Consider the following 14,455-nt stretch of genomic DNA (forward strand, 5'->3'; position numbering starts at 1 on the left):
ACCCCCCCCGTACACTGCACACGCGCGCACTTTACACACATCCACACGCACCGCGCGCCCTCCCACGCCCCCAGCGCCGTTTCCACGCGCGGCCCCTGCTCCAGACCCGGGGCGCGGAGAGCCTGCCCCGTGCGCGGGCCCCGTCCTCCCCTGGGGCGCTCGCTGCTCCCCACGCGCCGGTTCTGCGAAGGCTCCGAGGCGGGGACCCTGGCGAGGGCCCGGTGCCCTGGAGCAGCCTCGCGGGCCGGGCGGGGGCGGGCGGGCCGCGGTCTCCGCTGGGTGGCGCCGCCGCGCGCGCCCCTCCCGCCCCCCCGCGCGCCCCGCGCCCCGCGCGCCCCCGGCTCCGCGCGCTCCTGCCCGGCCCGCGCTCCCTCCGCGCGCCCTCCGCGCTCCGCCGGCCCCTCACCTTCGCCGCCGCGCTCCAGGGGACGTGTCCCTGCGCCCGGGGCCGAGGCGCTGCCATGACGAGGGGCCGCCGTCTCTAGGTACGTGCTCGGCCCTCCGGCTCCTCTTTGCCGCGGGGTCTGCTCAGGGCCCGAGGTCTGCGGGGCGCCCTGGACCCCCCGCGCCAGGGGCTCGGCCGCGACCCCCCGGAGGGACCGGCCTTGCTGACAGCCGGGGGCGCGCGGGCAGCGCGAAGGTGCCCAGGGCGGCGGGGTCCTGGGGAGACCCGCGATGCCCCGGAGAGTGGGGGGACCAGCCGAGACGATGGTGAGGAGCCCGGGGCAGTGCCCGGGTTGCGGACGCGCGGGCCCCTCGGTCCCTGCCCCGGGACGGGGGTGCAGGCGCCCTGGGAGCCGGCCCAGGTCAGGGATGGGGGTCGGGGGCTCCCGGTGCCAACCTGCCCCTGGCTCCTGGGGCTGAGCCTGTCCGGGCACCGTGTCGGGATCCCGAGTGGCGGCGTGGGGTGGGGGTGGGGCCGAGAATTGGGGGAGGGGCGAGGAGAGGGGTCGCCCTGCCGCCGACCGGCCTGGGAAGGGGGGGGATGCGCCGAGGCGGGAGCTCGGGGCTGGGGAGGGTCTGGAGGGGCGAAGCCCTGGCACTGCCCCGCGAGGCCACACCTCCTCCCGGTCCCGGGGCGCGGGGCGCGCGCCTCCTTTTGAAAGGCAGCGGGTGCCGCCGGGTGTTGGACCCGCGGCAGCCACCCAGGTGTTAAGGTGGCAGGGAGCCCGTGCAGGCCCCCGGTGCGAGGTGACAGCGGAAAACCCGAGAGCCCGGCTGATCGAGCGTGTCGGGGTGGCAGGGAGATGCAGCCGGGGGCCTCCGCGCGTGCTGGAGACGCCGAGTGGACGTGCATGAGCTTTCCTGGGGGCACCGCATGATTGTCTTAGAAAACGCCGGCCGGCTTTCCTCCCTGCTCCCCGCTTCTGCTCCCTCCTGTGCACCTGGCTGAAGTTTAGGACGGACTCAGCTTCACCCCCGTTCCCAAAGAAATCGCACTCGGCCCTGTCTATGGGGCTGGGCACCTGGTGTGGGCACTCACCCCTCTGACCTGGCACCCATCATCTCTTCCCTTTTCCCCTGTAGATTGGCTCTGAGAACTCCTCTCCTCCCCCAGCATCCCTCCCCCCGCATCCCTCCCCCCGCATCCCTCCTCCCTGGCTTCCCCTCTAGCTCTGCCCCGCCAGCCTCTGGACCAGCCTCTGAGTTTGCCCCATAACATCCGCACCCACCCCACCATGCCCGGATCCCACCGCCCTCGCAGGCAGGGGGTGTCAGCAGGGACCCTCTGAGAACCCGCAGCACCAGGGGAACTAACTAGTCAGCACCCAGGAGCCAGGGTCCCTCTGTAGGAACAATTTGCAGGGGTGTGTCCACCCGGGCAGCAGCTGCCAGAGGAAAGGCCTCCCCTCCCCCACTTCCTCCCAGCCCAGCCCTGGGGTCAGCCTCCTGGCCCAGCTCCCCTGGTGCAGATCCTGCCAAGTCATGGCTCTCCCCCAGGAAGGCCGTGGGTCCGTCTGCCCAGAAGTCTGTGGCCCCAAACATGGGAAAACCTAACTGCCGGGGACTGTTTGGTGAAAGCATGTTGTGTGTGTCACTTTTTTCAAAAGACCCCTGTTGGTGTAGCTTCTCTCTTCCTCTGACACCCCAACGTGAGATTCTGCTGTGAATATTTTATCTTCAGCATAGAAATAGAGACAGCAAGCTGGGGCGGGGAAACGCTGAAGGCATGCACTGGGGACTCACAGGATTCTGAGAACCTGGGCACACGCTGCAGAAACGGCTCTCCTCCCTCCTGTCACTGCAAAGTACAATTATTTCCTGCAGAAAAGGGGCCACCCCCTTCCCAGGGTGACCTGGAGAAGTCACGGAGGCTGGGAAGGAGACAGTCTTTATGTCTGCAGATGTTGGTAGCTAAACTCACATCAGAATTTCACTCTTGCTTGGCTGGTGTGGCTCAGTGGTTGGGCATCAACCCATGAACCAGGAGGTCGTTGGTTCAATTCCTGGTCAGGGCACATGCCCAGGTTGCAGGCTTGAGCCCCAGCAGTAGGGGGCGTGCAGGAGGCACCGATCGGTGTCTCTCTCTCATGGATGTTTCTCTCCCTCTCCCTTCCTCTCTCTCTAAAAGATCAATAAAAAACAAACAAACAAACAAATTTCACTCTTGAGCAGTGAAGTCCATCAACCCGGGGCCCAGCCTGTGACTGCCTGGAGTCCTCCCCTCAGTCTGGGGTCACTAAATGGAAACATCCCTACTATGCAAAACCCACAGCCCAGCTGTGAGGCCGGCCGCACGCCCACTTCTAAATGTAACCAACTCACGTGTCTTACATTTGGGTTTAATTCTTGGGTAATTGGCTCACCTGTCGGTGTCAGGAGACAGAGGCAGCTATGGAGGGTGAACCGTGGAGTTTGAATCTCACGTTAAATCGTCGGATGGGGCATCCAACAGCCCCTTAGGTTGAAGAGTTTGTAAACCAGTGTTTTATTTTACTGTTCATTGCATTCACTGTGTTGGGGGTGGGGGGATTGAAAGCTGTCTTGTTTTCGTTCTGAAAGGGAGCCAGAAGTCTAAAAGCAGTTTCTTGGTCTTCTCGGGAGGAAGACATGGTAGAAGTGAAAGTCTGTTTTGTGCCCACGATGGGCACTCGGGGCAGTGGCACCCTGACTTTCCACTGGGGCCTCCTCGGCCCTGGTGGCCTCTGCTGTGCACAGACCCCTCCCCGAGGCTGTGCTCACCTGCCAAGCAGAGCTCCTGGAGCAGGAGCAGAGAGACAGCGTGTGTTTGTGGCCACTCAGCCAGAAAAGATACAGCTGAACACAGACCGGGAGCCAGGGGATGGGGGCGGGGACGGGGGACAGACGGGCCTGCCGCTGGTAACTGGCTCCCCAAAGGCAGGCCGGGGATGAGAGCCGCGTCCTAAAGCCATTGTCATGTGAATGAACACCTACAATGTGATCATTAGAAAGGTCTGTGCGGGAAGGAAACGGTGCCGAGTGCGTTCCTTTTCATTTCTCTCCACTTTCAAAATCACATCCTTGCAGGCAGCTTCTTGACACGGTTTCCCCCTGAAAATGGGAACCTCAGCATTGTGCACACAGAAGCCTTTGAGCCTCATCCGCTGAGCCAAAGCCCTGGACACGTGTGTCTTGAATGAATTAATATCGAAACACCCACATGTCCTTCCCCTCTGGGTGAGTGGCCAAGGCTTTTTGGGTCATAGTACACTCATCCCACGTTGGTTGGAAACGTGCCCTAAAAAGAGTAATGTTTGTATCAGCTGTTTTTCTCGGGCTGTCTAGAGAAGACCATTCCACACACGTGGCCCGATGTGGTTGTCCTGCCCCCAAGGACACTACTTCCGCTCATCTTCTGCATACTTTACAGGACACTGTGTGGAGATCAGTATTGTCACACGGTCATTACGCTAATTAAAAGAAAACAGATTATTTTGTCAGCAGTAAAAGCAAATGAGGCGTAATATTCCCATATCTTGTCCTATTCGATCAAAACGAGCCCTCAGCCGGACCACCAGGGAGGAGCCAGGCGAGGGGAAGGCTTTCCCCGCTGGTCGGCCTTCTAAAATATAACAAACTGACCAACGGTCATTTTCACTCCTGAGGTGAATAGCAAGTCCAAGCCTGCGATGTAATTTAGGGGAATACTAATAATTTTTTCCCAGCTTAAGCGCGTGTTTCCTGAGCAGCTATCCTGGGCTCTGGCCAGAGTTCGATCTTCCAGGAGGAAAGTGTAGGGTGCTGATCATGCCTTCGAGGTGTGGGCAGCCTGTCCGGAGGCAGGCGGGCGGCGCACGGGTTCGCCCTGCGGTCTGTAATTATTCACAGTGGCCCCGTTTCGCTCGGAAGTGTTCCAGTTTTGATGGTGAGATGGACACAGTCACCCTAGAAATGAGGGCCAGAGGAGGCCAGAGGAGGGGGGAGAGGCAGAGGGGAGCAGCCGGAGGTTCGTGCGCGGCTGGGGCAGGGCTGCAGACGCAGGAGGGAAACGGGAAGGCCCCGCGCACAGGGCAGGACGCTCTTGAGCCCCCGGAGGCCGCAGAGTCTAGTTTCCTCCTTCCTGTGCCCTCGGGGCTCGCCAGCTGCCAGCAGGTGACGGGCATCAACTGCTAACAGCCTATGACCTAGATCCTGACCCACACTGGAGGCGGGGGGTCGGGACAGCGCGAGGGTCAGCAGGGACCAGTGACGAAACCAGGCTATTAATGCTGACGGCGGCGGCGAGACCCGGCCGGCAAGGACCGCGCCCCAGGCAGCCTGTGCAGACACACGGCGTCTCTACCCCCTGCCTCTCTGCGTCCCTTGTCTGTGGGGCTCGGTGCCCGGCCCCCTCCAGCCCTGGGCGATTCCGGCGCCCTGTCCAGGAAGGAGCCGAGGGACAATGCTGCCATTCTCCAGCTGTCCCTCTGTCCTTGCCTTCCAGGCGGACCTGTGGAAGGGAGGCCAGGCGGGAGGGGAGGAGGGAACCTGGCAAATACAAAGGCAACACAGAGGAACGCAAAGGGCACGGGCGTTTCTGCGCCTCCAGGAGGCATCAGTTCTCAGGGACAGTTTCCTGGAGCCCGGGCTCCTCCCCCAAGAGGCCGTTCCCAGTGTAGCCCCCGCTGTGCACACGCAGGGCGCCTGGTGGCCCCGGCCTTCCTGCCACAGGCCGCCTTCCGATCAGCGTGACACACACCAGGTGCCCTGCCGCTGCGCGGGGTTCAAGGTTAACTCCCCCGAGTGAGGACTTCAGGACGATGCCCCGGGGTAACCCCTGAATGGCAAGGCCAGGCTTGTCCTTTGTAAGGTTACGGGTAACGTTTCAGCCACCAGGAAATGGCCCACATCTTGACCACGTCCTACCCTCGTTTAGTGCTCCACCCTCAGGGTAAGTGGAGCGCGGACAGGGAGGGGTGGGCGCACGCGGGGAGGCGGCTCTGAGGCCACCGTCAGGGCCCCACCGCAGACAGTCCGCTTGCAGGAGCAGCTGAACGGCGGACGGCTGGGCTGGGTCAGGAGGACGAGGACACATCACGGGTGGGGCTTCCCAGAACAGCGTTGTGTCGCGTGTAAAACTGGGTGACAGGTGTCCCGCTGCCGGCTCCAGACCCCGGCTGCCACTGTCACAGCCGGGAAACAGCCAGCCGGAAGCCACCGCAGGAAACCAGGAAGTCCAAGGGGATGGCTGCTGGTGGTGACGTCGGAAGAAACAGAAGCACAGCACACAGTAGGCCAACGAGCGTGTCACCCAGCCCACGAAGCGCCCTGCCCTAACCCCGGAACCTGGGAGCCTGCTGCCTCACCTTCGCCGAGGGGCCCGAGTCGAGCTCCTCGAGGTCACCTGGGTCCCCCAGGTATCAGTCCTTACGACCGGAGACCCCGCCCCGGCTGCAGCCACGTGGACCTCGGAATCGAGCCATCGCACGTGTGGCTTGTTAGTGGCGGGAGGAAGGTGGAATCCGTGGCTTTGAGGAGTTCCAAGCCCGGTGCCCAGTGTAAAGAGGCAGAACCCGGACGACTGCAGCTCCGTCGAAGGACCGCTGCTTCCGGGCGGCAGGGGCCGTGCAGGTGGCCCCAAACCGGGGCCCCTCAGGAGGGGGAGAGGAGCCGCCCGGCCACGCAGCGGCCTGGCCCTGACACGGCGCAGCCCCGCCCGGCAGGCGCCTCCCCGGTGCCTCCCTGCCCTCCCTCCTCCCCGGCTCCCTCGGCTGTGCAGCCCTGCCCGAGTTCAAGCCCGAGCCCCCGATGATGGTGCACAGACGGACGCCCTCTCTGAGTGGTGGTACCTGGCGTTCCCGTGGGCCTTTTACGGTTTTCAACGACTTCCACACCCATTGTCCCACTTAAGCCACAGAACAGCCCTGTGTGGAGGCAGGACTGACGTTACTGTCCCTGGTTTCACAAGTCAGGAGACAAGCCAGAGGGTCAACAGGCTTGTCCGAGACAGTGTGAGGCTGAGAGAGGCTGGCGCGGAGGTGTCCTCGCTCCACCCGCCCTCCGCCCCGGGCTCGCTCACGTGGCCTCTGCAACAAAAACCGCCCGAAGCGGGAGAGCAGGAGGGTGGCAGGTCCGCTGCCCACCGCCCGCCACCCAGATCTGGCCCCTGCAAAGCCATAGTCCCCGGTCGCCCGAATCTGGCTGTTTCCTCTCACCGCCTGACCAGCGCTCGCCTGCACTTTGCAAGTGGAAACCTGCCCCTGCGATGACGTGAGAAAGGCCAGGAGCTGCTCCCTGCTCGGCTCCCATGACATCCCCAGACAGTTTGCCCTTTGAAGTTTGTCACAATGGCCTTTGGCCTAAATTAGGATAGAAATGGCACGTGGTATTTCTTTTTCAAGGGTTGTTTTTGTTTTTTTAGATCCTCAAAGTGCGTTTCTTCACATTAAGATACTTTCCAGATGTCTTTTTTTTTTTTTTTTTTTTTGGCTGTGTCCCCACTGAGGGAAGGAAACAGCCAAAGTGAGGCAGGGCTGGGGCACCTCGGCTCCACGTGTGCTCATGGCTGCGAACAGACAGCTATGGAGCCGCAGGTGCGCTTTTCCACTTAAGAGCCATTCTCACTCCTTTACAGTCTAACTGGGGGAGATTGACCGGCTAGACCTGTACATAGGTTCTACGTTCCACAGAGAGCACTGTCCCTGCAGCACCTCCTTTAAATGCTATGATTCAGGATTCGGTCCCAAGGTGAGATGAGACCTCCTTGGGCACAGGGGCGGCTGAAGCCATTGCCGTGTTTAAAAACAAATGCAAATTGTGCATTACAGACGTGTGTGCATTTATGTCGTGTTACATGTTGACATAAAGCTCCTCTTTACGGAGTACCGAATCTAAGTAAGAACGTTTTACGGGATAATATCAGCTGCCGCCTGATAGCACCTCCAGCGTGCAGGTGCAGGTGCGTATTAATTCATCGAGCGCTCACCATAGCCCGAGGTCATTTCTGTTCTCCAACTCCTGGATGAGAGACCGGGTTCCCAGCGGAATGAATAGGAGGCGGAGCCCTGTTAGAGACCTGGCCTTGGCTGTAAACGCACAAAGACCCCGGATTCGGGTTCGGGTTCGGATTCGGATTTGGATTCAGAGTTCCTGCAGCAGCTGCGGGGGAGCCGCGTGTCCACTGAGCCTGCCTCTCCCACCTGCCGAGCTGGTGGCGGCCAGATCGCCCAGCTCACCCGTCAGGGCTCAGACTGTCCCTGCAGCTTCCCGCTGAGGCTGTCACTGACACGGGGGCACCAATGAGACTCAGGACTCCGATTGTCACCGAGGAGTTGGTACATCACCCCGGCGGAAGTTCATCACTCCTGCTGAGTAAGCTGTGTGTCAGCAAAGGCCCCCGTGATGCGGAATGACAGGCGACGCTGTGTAGGGGGCCAGCCCTCTCCTTCCTCACCACAACGGGCCGTCTGTCCCTCACGAGGTCCCTGAGATCCAAACAACCCCAGAAAAAGGGTGGGGAGTGGAAAAACAGAGAAGTTGAGAGAAACAGAGGCTTGTGTCTAATCCATACCCACAGCCCAGTCCTCTTGATCAGGTTTGTCTTAATTACCAAACGTGGGAAGACGGGCTTGTGGCTGCCTCACGTGGGCTGAGCTTCCAGGGAGGGAGCCACCGGGGTGGGGGCTGCGGGGTTGGCCCACGTCTCTCCCCTTCTCTCAGGGAAAGACTGGGCCATAACCAGCAACCAGCGTGTGCAAAAGTGCTCTGGTTTGTTGAACGGAAGTACTCTTTTCCTTGGCTTTGCATCCCGAGTAGGGTCCTCGGATGTGGGCTGACTAGATCGGAACATCATTTCCAGAACAATCGCTTTGATTCGCCGACTTAATTCCTGCTGGATCTTTGCAGAAGTGCCGGTGTTTGAAATCAGCTCGAGAAATTATCTCTCTGGGCCCTGCGCCCGCCTGAGGATTGTTTCTATTTTGGGAATTATTCAGCGGGAATGTTGATTACCTCCTTTATCAAGATTTATGGGGGATTTATAGTCACAGCCACTAGCTGACGCTTCATTCCTGGACCCCCGTGGTCCACTGGCTTCCAAACAAGCAGCTGGAACGGGTTATGGACACTGTGTGGACACGGGTGGAAATGTCCCAGTGACGCCTGTGAAACGATAGTGGCGACAATGGTGATGACAGGCGTCGGTTTCACTGCGCACATACTTTGTGCCCGGCTCCCCTGCACAGGCCGGATGTCCCTTCGTCCTCACAATAACATTAAGGCGTCGGTGTTCCGACCCGCACTTTACAGGTTAGGGAAAGGAGCAGGGCTCGTCCCCGAGAGGAGATCCCCGCCGCTGTGTGGCTGCGACCGGCTCTGACCGCCCGCCCGCAGCGTGGTGAGCCTGGGCGTGAGCGGGTGTGAGCTCTAGACTGGCCGCTCCCTTTCCCCGCTTGCTGCTGTTCTCTGCCCTTTACAGAGACACTGAGACCATCTCCAGGACTCTGTGTCGCTTGAGACCCTCCATTAGTTAGAGCTGTGAGGGCGTAACACTGTCTCGGGAAACACGTAATGTGGATGGGGGTCACTGACCAAGACAAATGCTTTCACTTGTACCCTTTGCCTTGGCTCTGGAAGCCCATAGAAGCATAACTGGGAGATGGGACCCGGCCCTTTCTTGCTGCGAATTGGGGCACACAGTGTGACCTGGAGGGCAGCTGAGGGGGTGGGGCACAGCGACTGGCTGTGTCCAGCCACCTGTCCGCACCATCGCCCCGTCTCTCATCACCCTGATACCCCGGGGACAGAACAGCTGGAGGGCATCTGCTCCTGGGTTCCCCCCACGGCTGACTCGGAAACAAGAGGCCCGTCCTGCCCAGTGATATATTTTTGGTGCGGAAAAAAATCCTATCCCTCCTAGGGACCAAAATATCTTCTAATGTGAATTCATGTCATTTTTGAAAGACGTGGCCTAGTTCACATTCCGGATTCTGCACATCCCATTTGCTCGTACTTGACACCCGCGGTCCGTGGTCTCTGCCCCTCAGTCTCCGGACGATTTGGAGAAACATACAGAGTGAGTGACAGCCTCCAAAAAACAAGGCGCCCAGAGCGGCTGATTGTCGGCAGGGTGCTCGCTGAACAGCTGGCAGAGACTGCCATCGAAAATCAACTGAAAAATGCCTGCTCAGTGGGAAAATGCACCCTGCACCCTATTAAATAGGAAAATCAACTATCTCTGCCCCTCCCCCCCCATGGGTATTACTGTCTCTATAATTCAGGACGGGCTCAGTTTACTAATTTGACTTTCAAGAGACTTGAGAAGATACAGTCGGTATAAACGAGTGTGTTAGCAGGTCTTTCTGTGTAGCTAGAGTTGCAAAAACGAGTCGTTCCAATGCTGATAAGCAATTGGAGTCGGTCAGAACACAGGATACGCCCTCCGTTACGGACCCGAAATCTGCCGGCCCGCTGTCAAGAGACAAGATTCATGAGGTCGTGGAGGAAGGCCCTGTTCGCAGACCCACCCGCAGAATAGACCGTGAATAACCATTTGTCCCTCCTCACGTGAATCTTTGGGCTTCCCTCCCCTGAACGAGCCCCTCACTATTTTTTTTTTTTTTTTTTGGTAGAAAAAGCAAGTTGGGAACCGGAGCCAAGGAGGCCAGGGGTTTGAACTCTGCATCTCCCCCTGAGCCCAGGCCCCTGACAGCCCCGGGGCTTTCATGCTCTGGTGTATTATTTTCTTGTCTATAATAAGATGCCTGAATGCGAAGCATTTCAAGTGCTGCTCTTAGAAGTGTTGTCATAACAACAGGAATAAAATGAGGCCTGTAACTCCGTGTGAAAGGACTGCCGGAGCCTCGGGCCTGCGGTGTCACCTTCGAGGTGCCAGGGCCTCCGGGTGACCTCCCAGCTGGTCGAGGGCGTGAGCCTTGGACCAGTCGAGTCCTGTCTGAGCTGAGTTGTCAGTGGAAGCTGCATTTCCTGCGTGTCCAGGAGGCCAGAAACCAATCCACGGACCATGTGAAGAATGCAGTCGTTGTTCGATTCTGGGGCCATATCGGGAAAGCGTTAAGGCAATTCCCTGTCCCTCCTCCGAGGCGAGCTACGCCACACGGCGTCATTTGACCCCAGATCCGTTTTCCTGCCTCGTGCCTGTTAGCCAGCACCTGCCAGGCCCACGGCGCCCCGGGTGAGGGAGCCAGTCTGTCAGGTCCTCCCAGAACCGAACGGGGTTTCCCTCTAGGGTTTCCAGAGATGAAACTCAGCTCTAGTGAAACAATAAAAATACAGGAGCTCATCAAAACAGCGACTTCAGTCAAGTCAGATCGCAACGGGAGATGCCGGTGCCGTTCCGATGCCGTCTGGAGGGGAGAGGCCGCGACCACATGGCTGGGACTGAGCCACCGGCTCGGGGACCGGCAGGCTGCGGTCGGGACCCCCGAGGGCCGGGAGCGCCAGGCACCCGGCCAGCCCTTCCGCACCGGGCACCCGAGCGTTGTTGTTGAATCCGGTGATCACAAGAGGGGGTCGTGGTGGGCGTGTGCTTCTCGGCCGCGGCGGCCCGGCTGTCGGCGAGGACCTCGCTCCCTCCCGGGGAACTCCTCCCTTTTGATATTCATGGGTTTTGTGGGGTTTACTGTAAATTCATATATACTCTGTGGGCAGGTTTACTGATGACTGCCGATAGCTTCGACCCCCGCGCTGTCTTCTGAAGCAGGGAGCAGCCGTCCTGCTCCGATGTGTACTCTGTGCCCTGAAGGTCGCTGGGCGCTCGACTCCGCCGCTTAAAGTGAGTCACAACAACACTCAGTCCACTCAGCGCCCGGTGGATTTAAGTGAGTTTTACGTCCTGAATCATCTCTCTTCTGACCATCGCGAGGCCGCTGCTGCTCTTTGCATTTATTTAATCCACTGGAGCCGAAGGAAAGCAGGGTTTTCATTTCCCCGGAGCGACCCCAGTCAGTCACCCGGAAGCTCCCAGAGCCGACTGTCCCGGCGAATAGATCTGCGGCCGACATTCCCTCTCGACGCCTCGAAACAGCTTCTCCGAGCCCCGGGCTCCGCTGTCATTCCTTGGAGGCCGGTTTGCGCAGGGGTTAGAGCGTCGGCCCCGCGCCCCGAAGGGTCTCGGGTTTGATTCCCAGTCGAGGGCACGAACCTGGGTGGCAGGTTCCACCCCAACCCCCGGTCAGGGTGCGAGTGGGAGGCAACCAGTCGATGTGTCTCTCCCCCTCCATCCCTTCCTTCCAGTCTCTCTAAAAGTCAATGGAAAAAATATCCTCAGGTGAAGGGAGGGAAGGAAGGAAGGAAGGAAGGAAGGAAGGAAGGAAGGAAGGAAGGAAGGAAGGAAGGAAGGAAGGAAGGAAGGAAGGAAGGAAGGAAGGAAGGAAGGAAGGGTTGGCTTTTACATGAAACGATAGTGAGGGGTCCATCCTGACAATTCTGACAATGAAGAAATAAACAACAGGATTCAGAACGGCTCCTTCTTACAGTAGGAAAAACTGATTGAGTTCAAAGGCTGCCATTTCTGCCACCATCCTGGTAAATAATTGATTTGGGCAGGAATTGCCAGCAGATGCTAAAATTCTGGGGTGAAAGAAACAGGATATTTGCGTAGCCTCAGAGCACCTCCCCACCAGCCCCTTATCAGTTACAAAAGCAAAAATAGTAACTTTCCAGGAGAAACTGGCCAACAGCACCTTAACCAGGTGACCAGAGGTAGCATCTCCAGTGAGGGGACCAAGGGACTCCGTGTCCTTCGAGGCCACGCCTGGAGCAGGACCGTGGTGTCACTGATGCGACATCCCTGCCCCGAGGGTGTGGCCTGAATCCCGTCACGAGAAAACGTGAGACAAACCCAGGCTAAGGAACCGCCTATAAAACAGCTGGTCTGTGCTCTGTGCAAGGGCCAAGGGACCATCGCAGATTAGAGGGTCCCAGAGCCTCCTGACCCCCGAGGACAGGCAGGCGGGACCCTGGATGGGCCCCTGGGGTGGAGCTGGGGGACAGTACATGGGACGTTATTGGGACGAGACCCGAAAATGAGTTTCTCTGTCTCTCACGCTGCTCGAACCTGAGTCTTCACGATGACGATTTCCGTGTTCCCCAAGCCCTTTCCCGTCACAAAGCCCCCCCTCGGTTTCTGTAGGTTTTAAGCAGACGTCCGGCCTCCTTTGGGTGGGTGGGGAGTCGGGCTTGAAGGCGTCCGGGTGCCTGTGGTGGGGAGACCGACGGACGGCTGGGCGTGTGTGCCCGTGACGAGGCGTGTCCGGGGCGGGGGAAGGCGCTGCGGAGGGCCCGGGGCTCAGCCAGCCCCCCGCTCGCCAGGAGGCCGCCTGCTGCTTCTCTGCCTCCTCGAGGGCACTAGGCCCTGCTGGGCGTTCATTTCTCTAAATATCTTCATAGGGCTACAGCCGGCGCCACCTGGCACGCGTGCATTTTCACGGGCGAGCAGACAGCGAGGACGGCAACGATTGGCATCGCCGTGACTATCTTAAAGCAGTCCCTAAAAAACAGCCAGTGACTTACATAGATCTGTTCTTGTTTTATTCCTTAAGATTAGTCAACTGTTCCGTAATAGGTACCTTGTGACCGTGTAATAAGCAGACACCTATTTTTAGGATTCGTCCTAAATAATCACTGAGCCCAGCAGGCTATTTACATCTGGCTCCCACGCCCCTTTCAGACTGAATTGTACGCCTGCCCCTGACCCCGATGTGGGGGTGGGGCATGGGCAGGGCCCGCGGTTGGGAAAGGAGAGCGAGGGGCGCACTTCGGGCTCGAGGAGATGGCCCAAAAGCGCAGCGGGGACAGCCTCTTGCTTCTCACGAGGCCTCGTCAGGGGACAGTGTCGAACCCCGGACGCGTTCAGCTCTTAGGGGACTGACTCCACTTTCCCTTATGAGTCCTGATTTCTCGGCCCTTCTGCTTGAAGAAGGAATGATGGCTTTTTCTAGAAATGGGTAGTGATTTTAATAGAGTTATCGACATAAAATTCGCACACCATAAAATAAAAGTGCGTGGTTTCGGTTTTAGTAAATGTATATACAGTTGTGCGACCATCACACACTTTGAGAGCACATCTGGCAACCCCCCTGCCCCCCAAAATTGCCTCCCACACCCCTGGGCCTGCTCCCGTCCTCAGCACCACAAACGCTTGAGGCGACCGTAGAATTTTTTATTTTTGCTAGCGTGTCGCCCCCACAACCTGCCAGCTCACCGGCTGGCCGTTGCCTTATCTCGGATGGTTGGCCTCCGTCCAGCCCGTGGAGATGGCATCGCTTCCTCACTGGCGACTGCTGATTTTTAAGTTGACCTTCCCCCTCGTGAGAAAGGCTTTGGGAAGAACTCAGATATCCTTCCTGCCTCATTCGGAAGTCACAGGTGTCTCTCATGTTCTCTATCATCAATGGAGATCTTCCAGAATTAGCTGTTATGTTCTCAGAGGATTTGCTTAAGTTAAAAGGGGAAAACACCATAAAAACCTCCCTCTCCACGGGCTGGGCAGTGACGTCCAGCTCCTGTGTCGCTCTTCACGATGTCGGATGCCCAGCATCCTGACATCCTGCTCTGGTTTGTGTGCAGTTAGTCCTGGGATTCTTGCTACATGGTCTCGTTGTTTTAACCGCTACATAGTATACGACCCCGTGGCTGTGCCATAATGTAGCACTGTAGTGATGGCCGTTTGTAGCATTTTCGCTTTTCTAATACTGTGTTGCCTTCGTGAGCATCCCTCATGCGCCTCTTTGTGAACTTGAGTCTATCTCTGCAGGAGATGCCAGAGAGGAGCTGTGGGGTTCAAGGATACACAGATATTGCCAAACTGTCCTGCAAGCTTTGGGTACCACTTTATATCCCAGCATCCAAGGCACTGAAGGTCTTTTGGTGAAGGCTTTGGGTCCCACGGAGCATCTGCTATTAAAATATAATGACTCTGGTGGGGGTAACCGGCTCTAAGTCCTTAAAGCCCGAAAATGAGCCGCGTAGCTTCAGTGGAGGTTTTGCCAGAAGCTGGCAGAGGTCAGGTCGGTGGGGCTGCTAAGACCCAGGGGCAGCCTGAAGACCAGTGAGC

At 58.7% G+C, this 14,455-nt stretch overlaps 1 protein-coding gene across 1 annotated transcript in view; it reads left to right on the forward strand.

The window, feature by feature from the left end:
• The first annotated feature begins 449 nt into the window (after positions 1-449).
• Positions 450-14,455, forward strand: part of RIPOR2 (RHO family interacting cell polarization regulator 2) — a 49,475-nt gene continuing 35,469 nt past the window's right edge. Inside the window, exon 1 of the mRNA XM_087827975.1 lies at positions 450-485. The gene's annotated coding sequence lies outside the window, so the exon portion shown is untranslated. The remainder of the gene's footprint in view (positions 486-14,455) is intronic.

This window comes from Miniopterus natalensis, chromosome 19 (assembly GCF_054644295.1).
Source record: "Miniopterus natalensis isolate mMinNat1 chromosome 19, mMinNat1.hap1, whole genome shotgun sequence".
Classification (NCBI taxonomy): Eukaryota; Metazoa; Chordata; class Mammalia; order Chiroptera; family Miniopteridae; genus Miniopterus; species Miniopterus natalensis.